We start from the raw sequence: 14,679 nt of genomic DNA on the forward strand, positions 1-14,679 counted from the left end.
TCACGGCTGTGATAATTGATGATACCAGTGCAATGATCAATGTTGAGGACCCTTTGGAGGCCGTATTGTTGAATTTGGATGTCAATGATGATGCGGGCCGAGTGGAGTGCGTGAATGCTTTACATGGAATGGGCTCTTATTCTTATGAGCCTAGGAAACTTTCTTTGGATCTTGAAAATAGAAAGACGCCTCCAACAAAGCCTTCAATCGAGGAACCCCCGGTGTTGGAGTTGAAGCCATTACCTCCACACCTCAGGTATGAATTCTTGGGCTCTAATTCAACTTTACCAGTTATTCTTTCCTCTTGTCTTACTAACATGCAGGTAGATGCCACGTTGGCGGTGCTCAAAAAGCGGAAAAAGGCAATTGGATGGACTCTAGCTGACATTCGGGGAATAAGCCCCGCATTTTGCATGCACAAGATTATTTTGGAGGATGATGCAAGGCCCTCCTTGGAACATCAAAGGAGGCTCAATGAGGCAATGCAAGAAGTGGTGAAAAAAGAAGTGATCAAGTGGTTAGATGCAGGCGTGGTGTATCCAATCTCTGACAGCTCATGGACTTCTCCGGTGCAATGTGTGCCGAAGAAGGTGGTATGACCGTGGTGACCAATGATAATAATGAACTTATTCCAACCCGGACAGTGACTGGATGGAGGGTGTGCATGGACTACCGCAAGCTGAACAAGGTGCCCCGCAAGAATCATTTCCCATTGCCTTTCCTGTGCTTGGTCGCCTTGCTGGGCGTACCTTTTATTGCTTTTTGGATGGATACTCGGGATATAATCAAATCTTAATCGCTCTGGAGGATCAGGAGAAGACCACATTTACTTGTCCATATGGCACCTTTGCTTTCTCTCGGATACCGTTCGGGTTGTGCAATGCTCCGGCGATATTCCAATGATGCATGATGGCTATTTTCACCGATATGGTGGAAGATATTTTAGAGGTCTTTATGGATGATTTTAGTGTGGTTGGTGATTCATTTGAAGAGTGTTTAGGAAATCTGGATAGAGTTTTGGCCCGGTGTGAAGACACCAATCTTGTGCTAAATTGGGAAAAATGCCACTTCATGGTTGAGGAGGGCATAGTGTTGGGCCATAAAATTTCAAAGCATGGGATTGAAGTAGACAAAGCCAAGATTGAGGTGATTCCAAGGCTCCTTCCCCCCACTTATGTCAAGGGGGTGAGGAGTTTTCTTGGGCATGCAGGGTTCTACCGGCGATTTATCAAGGATTTTTCGAAGGTAGTGAATCCTCTTTGCAAGTTGCTAGAGAAAAGATGTTAAGTTTGTGCTTGATGAGAAATGCATGGAGGCCTTTGAACTTCTCAAGCATAAGTTGACCACAACCCCAACCATTACCGCACCCAGTTGGAGCTTGCCTTTCGAGCTCATGTACGATGCAAGTGATGTTGCGGTTGGGGCTGTGTTGGGTCAAAGAGTGAACAAAATGTCTCATCCCGTGTACTATGCAAGCAAGACTATGAATAAAGCTCAAAGGAACTACATGGTGACGGAGAAGGAATTGTTGGCTATTGTGTTCGCCACGGAAAAATTCCCACCATATCTTATAGGAGCCAAAGTCATAGTGCACACTGATCATGCAGCTCAAAAATATTTGATGAGAAAAAAAGACTCCAAAGCTAGACTGATGCGATGTGTCTTATTACTTCAAGAGTCTGATTTGGAGATAGTGGATCGGAAAGGTAGTAAAAACCAAGTGGCGGATCATTTGTCCCGCTTGGAGGAGGAAGGTAGGCCGTGTGATGGCCTAGAGATCAATGATACATTCCCCGATGAGCAACTACTTTCTGTGTCGATGTGTGATATGCCATGGTTTGCGGACATTGCTAATTTCCTTGTGACTGGCATCATCCCGTGTGAGCTCTCTTATAACCAAAGGAAAAAGCTCAAACGGGATAGTTTGGACTTCCATTGGGACGAGCCATACTTGTTCAAGATTTGCATCGACGGAGTCATCCGGAGGTGTGTACCTGAGGAGGAGCAATTTAGCATTCTAGAGGCTTGTCATTCCTCCCCCTATGGTGGCCATCATGGAGGGGCGAGGACGGCTTCGAAAGTTCTGAGTTGTGGTTTTTATTGGACAACCTTGTTCAAAGATGCAAGTGATCTAGTAAAAAGAAGTGATCAATGTCAACGAGCGGGCGGGATTTCCAAGAAAGATGAGATGCCTTTAAACACAATTCTCGAAGTTGATATCTTTCATGTATGGGTATCGATTTTATGGGCCATTTTATAAGCTCGTGTGGAAACACTTCCATTCTTGTAGCGGTTTATTATGTGTCAAAATGGGTGGAGACCGTGGCCTTGCCCAACAATGAAGCTAGGAGTATGGTGGCATTTCTGAAGAAGAGCATTTTCACAAGGTTTGGTACACCTCAGGCAATTATTAGTGATGGAGGATCGCATTTTTGTAATAGAGCTTTTGTTGCCTTGCTTTCCAAGTATGGTGTCAACCACAAAGTGTCTACGCCTTATCATCTTCAAGCAAGTGGCCAGGTTGAAGTGTCTAATAGGGAGATCAAGAACATTTTGTCCAAAACTGTCAATGCCAATAGGACCGATTGGTCTAAAAAGCTAGATGATGCTCTATGGGCTTACCGGACCTCTTACAAGACCCCAATTGGTATGTCTCCGTACCGGTTGGTGTTTGGGAAAACATGTCATCTACCAGTGGAGTTGGAGCATAAGGCCAAGTGGGCCTTGAAGAAGTTGAATCATGATTGGGATATAGCTGCTAATCTTCGTGTTGAACAACTCAATGAACTTGATGAATTTAGGTTCCATGCCTACTCTTGTTCGTCCTTGTATAAGGACAAGATGAAGTACCTTCATGATAAATATGCTCGTGTAAAGGAGTTCAAGGTTGGTGATTTGGTTCTCTTGTTCAATTCTCGGTTACGTCTGTTTCCGGGAAAGCTTAAATCAAAATGGAGTGGACCGTTTGAAGTTGTGTTGGTGACCCCTTTTGGTGCTCTTGATTTGAAAAAGAAAAATGGTGAAGTCATTAGAGTGAATAGGCACCGTGTCAAGCATTATCTTGGGAAGTTTGATGATAGCCATGTGGTGGCTGTTGTTCATTTCAAATGATTGGATGGTAACATGCGTCGTGTCGCGACGTTAAATCAGGCGCTTCTTGGGAGGCAACCCATGTGTTTTTCTTCTTGTTTTCTTTGATTTTCTTTGTAGCATAGGATTGATTTTTAGGCTAACTGGTTGTGAGATGTTACAGGATTGAGTTGATGCAGTGCAGGACATAATTGAAAAATTGCACAGGTCTCTGAAGTTTCCGGTGCGGCCGCACTACCATTTTGTGCGGTCCGCACTGGTAAAGGGTGACAAAAATTGCTCTCTGAAGTTTGCCACCGCGATCGCGGTTGATTTGGTGCGGTCCGCGGTGGACCACCGCGGTCGCGGTCCTTTTTGTGCGGACCGCGATGGGTTACTGAGTTGGACTTGAACATAACAGCCCAGTGCAAACCGCGGTCCATTTTGTGCGGTCTGCACTGGTAGGTGAGAATGGGCCCCAGGACTTTTTCTATAAATAGTCTCTGAGGGCCTCCTTTTACCCTTTTCGAACCCTTCACTCTCACACTAAGAAAAAGCACTGTTCATAGCCTCTTCTGCTCGTAATTAACTTCTGGAATTAATTAGCTCATTTCATCTCTATATCTGGTAACATTTCACTCAATTTTTCTTTGTTTAATTGAATAATTTTATTTAATTTTCATTTTTCTTAGATTATAGTTCTTTTTCTTCCCGTAATTAGTTTGATTTTTAGGTTAAGTTAGTTTAAATGATGATTCATGTGGACTTAGTGAGTATAATGGACTGGGTAATCAATTAGGGACTCTAATAGGCAAAAATTTGAACTTGAAAGCAAAATTCGGAAACCCTAGTTTAGTGCCAAGTCTGGGCACCCTGTGCGGACCGCAGTCAATTCAGTGCGGTCTGCGGTGCCCAATGCGGCCGCAGTTGCTTTTGTGCGGTCCGAACTGATGAGATTCAGAGGCTATGTTTTGGAACCCCCTCACTTGTGCGGACCGCGGTCGTTTCTGTGCGGTCCGCGGTGATCCCTGTGCGGCCGCACTACCATTTTGTGCGGTCCGCACTGGGCAATTTTTGCAACTGTCTGCAACATTGTGTTTCTATTCTGCAATTTGTTCTGCTGCAATAACTTGAACTACCTTGATTGATACTAACAAATACATTGAATGATGCTTGCAGACAATGGTGAGAAAAGGCTCAAAACAACCGGGAAAAGGAGAACCCTCCCAGGGAGGGAAGAAGAAGATGATAAAACTCACTCCCCAAGCTCGGAAAAACATAAAAAAGACCAGAAAAATAATCAAAGCTGCAGACAGAGTTGTTTCCCATTCCTCGGGGAGTGAGTATCAACCATCAAGGGAAATTTCTTCAGACTCCGTGCCAGAATATGTTGAAGACTGGCCGGAGAGATTTAGGCTAAGAGATACCCTTCCAACACCACCCACTGCCCAAGCATCAGAGCATGTTCCCACTGAGTCGTCTGAGGGCTCAGCAGACGGTAGTGGTGAATACTCCACCTCCTCCACAGCTTTATTATCCGGGGAGAGTGCAGACGGAGGTGAGAGGAGGTACAAGGGGATGAGGAGATAGCTGAAGGTTGTGAGCCTCAGGTGGGGGGCATCGCCCGAATTAGAAAGCTCGATGTTTGGGAGGATAGGTTTATGAGCCAGGTGGCATACCACAAGTTTAGGGAGTGGTGGCCGGTGAGAAAGTTGATACCGGAGCGGAGTTTCATTGACAGAGATCTATTACCCCACAACCCTGACGTGCAGAGGCAGTTCAGAACTAGAGTGGGTTGGGAGTACTTTTTAGATGACTGTGTGGATGCCAACGAACACATGGTCAAAGAGTTCTATTGCAATGTATCCCACATCAAAAAGGGCTCCAAAGTGACCAAGGTTCACAATAAGACAGTGTTGTTTGATGGGAAATACCTCAACGAATACTTGAGCTTCAATGAGGAGGATGAAACTTTGTATATGGAGAAGTTGGAGATGGGCGAGGGGGTCGTCCATGGTTAGCTCAGTACCTGGCACTCCTAGGTACCGTTCCTGATTGGTTGACTGCTGGGGTCAAAATATTACGGAGGACCTTGAACTTTGAGGCGAGGGATTGGGAGACATTTGTTTGCAGCCGGTTGGATCCTACTACACATGACCAGACCCTTCCTCTCCACCGGGCTGTTTTGGTTGCTTCGATTATGGCGGGATACCCCATAAATATGGGGAATGTGATGTCCCGCATTATCTCGTTAGTGGGAGCAGAGCATGACCGAAACTACCCTTTCCCTAGCACCCTCACTATGTACTTTCGGGACTTGGAGGTGGACAAGAAGCCCTACGACATCAAGGTCAAGGCGACGACCCCGTTCTCCTGGTATAGCTTGAAGGGGAATGACAACCCCAAGAACAAGAACTACAAAGCCCCTACTTCTGCCCCAACTTGCCAGTCTGAAGAGCCAGTTGTGGTAGAGGTCCCTGCTGAGCCTACTTCCATTTCTGCTGATATGCCTCCCGGACCTTCCACATCTTCAGCCATTCCTCCAGGCCCTTCCACATCAACAGGCCCGGACATCCCATCTAGCTGGGCCCATCCCATCACTGCCCACCGGCTGAGCCAGGCCCTACTAAGTATAAACAACTGGATGCAGAGTTCCTCGTCCAAGTTGTCCACATTGACTAGTACTGTAGCGGCTCAGTCAGCTCCCCCAGGCCCACAGGTACCCCAGTCGATCGAGGATGCACTTAAAGAGATACTTGAGAACCAAAAGAATATCCTCGCCACTCAGGTTGCGCTCTCAAAGGCAGTGGATTCACATAGCAAGGCTCTTAAGGAGCTTGCTAAGGAGCGTAGGAAGTTGCTGAAGACACGGGCCTCCAAGGAGTCCGTAAAGGAGCTGCGGGTAGATGTTGATAGATTAAAGGCAGACCAGCTGCCTTTGGACTTGTTGCTTGATGATCCAGTCCCAGCAGCTCATCCACAGCCGGAGCAGACCCAGAGGCCTCCGAAGAGGAGGAGGACGATCCCTAGAGCAGATGATACCATCATGCAGCTGGCGGACCCGCCGGAGGCTTCCTCCAGTCAGCCACAGGATGTACCAGCTCCAGAGCTTGTCCAGGTCTCAGTAGCAGTAGAGCAGACCACCAGGAACCAGTCTGAGGTTCCCGAGCACACAGAGGATCCAGGGACCACCCATGATCCTATGCAGACAGACACGGCTTAGGGAGTCTTCTATATCATTTTTCTATATTTTTGGTGCTTATTTAGACTAGTTGGCATTGGGGACAATGCCAGCTTTCATTTGAGGGGATGAGCCCTACATTTTTGTGGATGACTGTATATATTGATATTTTTATGCTTTCTTGACTTTTCACATTTGGTCTGTATATAAAGTTACATCATATTGTATATATTCATCCCCCGTTGTATATTCAAGTCCCCTCTTGTATATATTTATTGTGTTTTCCACAAAAATTTTTGTTTTTAGCTTCTTATTTGTGATTCGTAGCTTCTTGTTTTTGGAGTTTTCAATAAACCTTTGATTTTCTTAATGCCACGGTTCTTTCCAAAGGTGGAATGTTGTGTGAACCGGGTGGCTCTTCCCAATGATGGATGGCGTGACAACCTTCTTAAGGGTTTGAGTCCTTTTTTCTTTTTCTTTTTGGTTTTTAGTAGTTAGTAGTTAAGGGTACCTCAAGCAAAGCTTCACTTGGGCCTAGCACATTTGCCTTTGATCTTATGGTCAAAAACAAATTGTTGTGTTTAGGATGGTGAAAGTTATGACCTTGAGTCTCTTGCGTTGGCCGATAATCATCAAGTGGTTTTCGGGACCATTGTGTGCTCAAATCGTATCTAAGGTCGTTGNAACCACTTGAACAAAATTTAGTCCTACCCTAAACCAAAAGACCTTCATAGTGACTCCACACAAGCCCTATATGATCTTAAGTCAAATGAAGCTTACATTAGTGGATACTTACATAAGGGGCAAGCATATGGTACTTAGAGCCGGACTTGTGACCTTTCCTTGAGAGAGATGAGTGAATTCCCAATAACCTCGTTTTGTGTGCCAATATTCTAAAGGTGAGGTTTGCTTAGGGAGAGTTGAGGATGTGTGAGTTTGGATTCCACAATGACCGAAGTAATTGAAAAGAGTTCTTTGATGTGTTGAGCCAACTCTTGATGCTCTTGTGTCGCACTTGATCCATGGTTTTTCAAAGGTTAAATATTGTTAATGACTCATGTGTGTCGAGGGCAATTGTTAGTCCCAATTGATGCTAGTTGAGGTTACTTTAGGAAAGCTGAAAATTTCTTGGATTTTTCCTTAAGGGGTGGGTCTTATTTTGTTTGCTTGAGGACAAGCAAAAGCTTAAGTTTGGGGGAGTTGATAACTAGCGATTTTGACGTGTTTCATGCTCCTTCTTGCTTACGCTTTGATTATAAATTCTTACAAAATAGTCCCAAAAAGGCTCATAAGTTGTGGTTGATTGCAGGTTTGATAAAATAACTGACGAGATATCAAAGATCGGCTCAAAAGGAGTGAAACCTGCACAAGTACCAAAGACAAGACAACTCAGGACAAACAGGCCTAGTGCGGCTGCACTACACTTTGTGCGGTCCGCACTAGGGAGATTCAGAGACCTGGATTTTAAGGCATCAAAGCAGTGCGGCCACAGTAGATATTGTGCGGCCCGCACTGAAGATACCGCGACCGCACTACCATTTTATGCGGTCCACTGAAGCAAACTTCAGAGAGATGTCAAGTGCCAAGGTTCAAGCCTGTGCGGTCCGCGGTCGTGTTTGTGCGGACCGCGCTAGATGCCTCCACGGCCGCAGTCCATTCTGTGCGATCCGCGGAGCCTGGGTTCAGAGAGTTGATTTTTCAGAGTCAAGAGCCTAGTGCGGCCGCACACCATTTTGTGCGGTCCGCACTGCCCCGCGGGGCATTGTCCAGTTTTCCCAGCTAAGTATAAATAGAACATTTTTCCATTTTTAGGGCATCAGATATTACAATACTGTAGCTGCGCTCGTGACACGATATTTCTTAGCCATTTTTGGCGTCTTTACGTGGTTTTAATCATTGAAACTTTGTATTTACTTTAGTAATTAATTAATATGTTTTTCTCTTCATCTATTTCTCTGATTTTCTCTTCAAGCATGAGTAGCTAGACCCATTAGCTAGGGTTGTGGCTCAACCCTAGTGTGGGTAATTGATGGGTGTTGCGATTTAAGGTTAGATTGACTATGGGTGTTTGTTATTTGAGTCAATTTTATGGTTTAATTTATGAATTAATGGTTGCAAACACTAGTTTGTGCTAAGTTGACTTGGGCTCTTCTTGAGAAAGAGAGCCTAAGTCTCCAAAATTGACTCAACAAGGAATTGGGATGGACTCAAGAGAGTTTGATAAGTCCCAATTAAAACGGGTAAAACCTCGAGAGAGTAATTACCCGACTTGAACCCTAGTTGCTTGGGCAAATATGCATACCTAATTGGTCTTGAGAGAGTCAATTGGGCAAAACCACTCTTTCTACCGAGAGGTGTAGAGTGGGTAGTATCGAGCAACGGTTATAACATATTTCCCCAATCATGTCAATTGTGCCTTAGATGCAATTACCCGTCAATTAGCCACCTAGGTGAAAGTCACTACCCTAGTGCCTTTTAAACCATTAGATACAACTTGTAGCAATTTACTCTTAGTTTAATTTAGTTGCAATTATAATTTGTAGTTTGATCATAGTAGAATATAAAGAAAACCCAAAAATAAATAGAAGACCAATTAAGAGCACATACGCAATCCTAAGCTAAATAGATACTCAATTCCAATCCTAGCTCTCTGTGGATTCGATCCCGACCCACAAATCGGGTAAAAGCTATTGCGACCCTCTCTTGCTACTTATTCGTAGTGCGGAGTTGGAAGCGACACTTTTTGGCGCCGTTGCCGGGGAGCTAACGGTTTTGGCTATCTATTTAGTTAGTTTTGTGTGTTGTTCTTCTTTCCTTCTTTGTTACTAATTTGTGTGTGTCAGTACTACAGGTACCAAAATGGCTTTAAATGCAAATGACCCTCTTGGAAATATGCTTGCGGGGGAGGAGGTTGAGGATATTGGAGACGATGAGGTGCCTCTTGTACCTCCCGAACCACGACGAGGCCGCCAGGCCAATGCTATGACAACGTTCCAGACCCTCCTCCGCCACCTCCAAGAGCGATTCCTCGGGTGCTATCGAACCAAGGCTACGCAAGTGCTATTGTCCCTTCCAGAATCCGGGCGGGCAATTTTCAGATAACCAATGTGATGTTGACTTTACTTGAGCAGCGTGGGTATTTCACGCGCGCTGCGGATCAAAATGCCTACAAACATCTCAAAGGGTTCGTGGATACATGTTGGGGTAGCAAGCAGACGAATGTGTCCGAGGATGCTCTTAGGTTGAGGCTTTTCCCCTTCTCACTTCGGGGGAAAGCATTGGATTGGCTAGAGAGACTCCCCAACCATTCCATCACAACTTGGAATGAGTTGGCGGATACGTTTATTGCTAAATTTTTCTCACCCGGGCACATGGCGGCACTTCGAGATGAGATATTGGCCTTCAAGCAAGAGCCCACGGAACCTTTGCATGATATTTGGGAGCGGTATGGAACGATGGTGAAGGAATGCCCCAATAATGACATGACGGAGAATATGTTGCAACAAACTTTCTACCGGGGCATCAACACTACAAATCAATGCATAGTGAATCAACTTGCTGGGGGTAATTTTATGAAATTGACGTATGATGAAGCTTGTGCCATTCTTGATGAGATGGCGGACACGTCTTCCGCATGGCAAAGTAGGGCCAATGTTCCCCAAGGTGACCCTACGGTTATTCATTTGCATAAGGAACTACATGACCATGGACAGGCTATAGCGGAGTTGACAACTACTATGAACCAATTGGCTAAGGCACNGAACCCACTTGACAAAAACTTAGTCCTACTTAACCAAAAGCCTTCACAATGACTCCACACAAGCCCTATATGATCTTTAGTCAAATGAAGCTTACATTAGTGGATACTTACATAAGGGGAAAGCATATGGTACTTAGAGCCAGACTTGTGACCTTTCCTTGAGAGAGATGAGTGAATTTCCAATAACCTCGTTTTGTGTGCCAATATTCTAAAGGTGAGGTTTGCTTAGGGAGAGTTGAGGATGTGTGAGTTTGGATTCCACAATGACCAAAGTAATTGAAAAGAGTTCTTTGATGTGTCGAGTCAACTCTTGATGCTCTTGTGTCGCACTTGATCCATGGTTTTTCAAAAGTTAAATATTGTTAATGACTCATGTGTGTCGAGGGCAATTGTTAGTCCCAATTGATGCTAGTTGAGGTTGCTTTAGGAAAGCTGAAAATTTCTTGGGTTTTCCCTTAAGGGGTGGGTCTTATTTTGTTAGCTTGAGGACAAGCAAAAGCTTAAGTTTGGGGAGTTGATAACTAGGTATTTTGACGTGTTTCATGTTCCTTCTTGCTTACGCTTTGATTATAAATTCTTAAAAAATAGTCCCAAAAGGCTCATAAGTTGTACTTGTTTGCAAGTTTGATCAACAAAGTGACGAGATGTCAAAGATCGGCTCAAAAAGGAGTGAAACCTGCACAAGTACCAAAGACAAGACAACTTAGGACAAACAGGCCTAGTGCGGCCGCACTACACTTTGTGCGGTCCGCACTAGGGAAATTCAGAGACCTGGATTTTAAGGCATCAAAGCAGTGCGACCGCAGTAGATATTGTGCAGCTCGCACTGAAGACACCACGGCCGCAATACCATTTTATGCGGTCCGCGGAAGCAAACTTCAGAGAGATGTCAAGTGCCAAGGTTCAAGCCTGTGCGGTCCGCGGTCGTGTTTGTGCGGACCGCGGTAGATGCCTCTGCGGCCGCAGTCCATTCTGCGCGGTCCGCGGAGCCTGGGTTCAAAGAGTTGATTTTTCAGAGTCAAGAGCCTAGTGCGGTCGCACACCATTTTGTGCGGTCCGCACTGACCCCGCAGGGGCAATTTTGTCCAGTTTTTCCAACTTAGTATAAATAGAATATTTTTCCATTTTTAGGGTATCAGATATTACAATACTGTAGCTACGCTCGTAAGACGATATTCCTTAGCCATTTTTGGCATCTTTACGTGGTTTTAATCATTGAAACCTTGTATTTACTTTAGTAATTAATTAATATGTCTTTCTCTTCATCTATTTCTCTGATTTTCTCTTCAAAAATGAGTAGCTAGACCCATTAGCTAGGGTTGTGGCTCAACCCTAGTGTGGGTAATTGATGGGTGTTGTGATTTAAGGTTAGATTGACTATGGGTGTTTGTTATTTGAGTCAATTTTATGATTTAGTTTATGAATTAGTGGTTGCAAACACTAGTTTGTGCTAAGTTGACTTAGGCTCTTCTTGAGAAAGACAACCTAAGTCTCCAAAATTGACTCAACAAGGAATTGGGATGGACTCAAGAGATTTGATAGTCCCAATTAAAGGGTTAAACCTCGAGAGAGTAATTACCCGGCTTGAACCCTAGTTGCTTGGGCAAATATGCATACCTAATTGGTCTTGAGAGAGTCAATTCGGCAAAATCACTCTTTCTACCGAGAAGTGTAGAGTGGGTAGTATCGAGCAACGGTTATAACATATTTTCCCAATCATGTCAATCGTGCCTTAGATGCAATTACCCGTCAATTAGCCACCTAGGTGAAAGTCACTACCCTAGTGCCTTTTAAACCATTAGATACAACTTGTAGCAATTTACTCTTAGTTTAATTTAGTTGCAATTATAATTTGTAGTTTGATATAGTACAATATAAAGAAAACCCAAAAATGAATAGAAGACCAATTAAGAGCACATACGCAATCCTAAGCTAAATAGATACTCGATTCCAATCCTAGCTCTCTGTGGATTCGATCCCGACCCACAAATCGGGTAAAAGCTATTGTGACCCTCTCTTGCTACTTATTCGTAGTGCGGAGTTGGCAGCGATCAACATCCTCAGTTCTGCTACTTTTTGTCTTATGGATATGTGAGTTCTTAATAGGCCAACACTGAGTCCCATACATCATGACCGGTCTAACCACCGCTTTATAGAACTTACCTTTAAGTATCGGGGCACTCTCTTGTCACACAGGACTCAGATACTAATCTCCACTTAATCCATCCTACCCCAATACGGTGTGTGACATCCTCGTCGATCTCCCTTCCCCCTGGATAACCGACCCAAGGTACTTGAAGCTGCCTCTACTTGGGATGACCTGTGATTCAAGCCTCGCATCCATTCCCACTTCTCCTGGCTCAGTGCTGAACTTACACTCCAGGTATTCCGTCTTTGTCCTGCTCAGCTTGAAACCCTTAGACTCAAGAGCATGTCTCCAAACTTCCAGCCTCTCATTAACACCGGCTCGCGACTCATCAATCAGAACTATGTCATCGGCGAATAGCATGCACCATGGCACCTCCCCTTGAATATGGTGTGTTAACGCGTCCATCACCAGGGCGAATAAGAACGGGCTGAGCGCAAAACCTTGGTGTAACCCCATTACAACTGGAATATGGTCAGAGTCATCTCCTACTGTCCTAACCTGAGTCGTAGCCCCATCATACATGTTCTTAATCGCCATAATGTAGGGAACCGACACACCTTTTGCCTCCAAGCATCTACGGAAAACTTCTCTAGGAACCTTATCATACGCTTTCTCTAGGTCAATAAACACCATGTGCAGATCCTTCTTCCTCTCTCTGTACAGTTCCACCAGCCTCCTAACAAGGTGTATAGCTTCTGTAGTAGAACAACCCGCCATGAACCCCAACTGGTTGTCGGATACAGACACTGACATCCTCGCCCTCGCTTCAACCACCCTCTCCCACACATTTGAACAATATGCATTGTTAAAATGATACCGAAAACATTTGAAATAGGAGTAGTGATTATCAGCTTGCTAACGTGCACGCGTAACTAAACCAACGTTTGCTCCCAAAAAAAAAAAAAAAAACAACGTTTTTCGTCAAACAATATGATTGGCTATCCAAAAAGTTAAGTAAAATCATACCACAATATGGGATATGGATAGTGTATAACAAATACATTTGATGTATAAATTCTTACTTTAAAAATAATATTATTTTGAAAATTAGCTACTACATAATTTGGCCTCCGTTTTATCTTGTATGATATAATTTGATTCGGAACACAGTTTAAGAAAGAATAGAAGATTTTTGAAATTTGTGGTCTTAGACATATTACAACATTTGGGTTGTTATAAAAGTTTCTTACTAAAGGTAAAATGAGAAGTTCAAGTTACATTGTTTCTAAATTTAGGAAAGTGTCATTCTTTTTAGAGCGAAGTAATTAATAAGGAAATAACATCATTCTTCTTGGAATAGAATATCAAGAAATAATAAAACATATATTACTCCCTTTGTCCCAATTTATGTGGTCAGTATTTGTCACGAATTTAAGAAAGGAAAAAAGAGTTTTGAAACTTATGGTTTAAAACAAACCACAAACATTCGCATTGCTGTAATTAATTCACTAAGGGTAAAGTAGAAATAATAAAGATGAATTATTTCTAAATAGGAAATGTGATATTCTTTTTGGGACTGACTAAAAAGGAAAGTGTACCATATAAATTTGGGTGGAAAAAGTATATACTATATAATAGTCGAGGCGCGTGTAAATCGAATCAGACACTATCGGGTAAAATTCAAAAATAGCCAGATTTACACGTTGTAATTGAAAAATAGCCACAATTTCAAACGTAATCGAAATTTAGCCACTTTTCATGTAAAGATAAATCTGAACGAAAATACTGTTCAAAATCCGGAAAATATTCCAGCATAATATACTAGAGTTCCGGCATAATATACCGGTCCAGCATAATATGTTGGAAGTTCTTACACATGTGCTCCAATCTCCAGTATATTATGCTGGACCTTTCTGTGTGTTGGAGTTCCAGCATAATAAGCTGGAAGTTCATACACAGGTGCACCAATCTCCAATATATTATGCTGGAACTTTCCGTGTTACAGCAAAATAGTGACTATTTTTTAATGATTTTGCAAACGCTGGGTATTTTTCAATTGACATTCCGAAAACTGACTAGCCCATGCTATTTTCACGACACTATCGCCATAAAGAATTTCTTCCAACCAAAGTTATAGGGGGTATTATGTTTTCGTTTGTAAGAAGCAAATGAAGCATTTATATATAGTCATTCTAGGGCATCATATTTTGCTATCTTCGTTAAAGCAGGCCACATAGGAAATGGAGTGTAACTCTATAGCTGGCTGAATTGTTAATATTTGTTAATTTGCTGCATGGTTGCACTTAGATATAGCCATCGTATTGTCCCATTTTCTAGGATATATTTGGTATGATGGATAACGTTTTCCAATTTTTCATTTGATTGACTAAAATATTTCGAAAATTATTTTTTCTAAAGGCACTTTTTCTTCTAATTTCTGAAAAATAACTTTCCTTACAAGAGTAAAGTAATTTTCCAACACTCTCTCATGCCATTGCCAACTTTTGGTTTCCACTCTCAACCCAATTCCCTCCCCCTACCCGCTCCAAACCCCCCCCCCCCCCCCCCCACATACACACA

The sequence above is a fragment of the Nicotiana attenuata genome, unplaced genomic scaffold (genome assembly GCF_001879085.1).
Source record: "Nicotiana attenuata strain UT unplaced genomic scaffold, NIATTr2, whole genome shotgun sequence".
Taxonomy (NCBI): Eukaryota; Viridiplantae; Streptophyta; class Magnoliopsida; order Solanales; family Solanaceae; genus Nicotiana; species Nicotiana attenuata.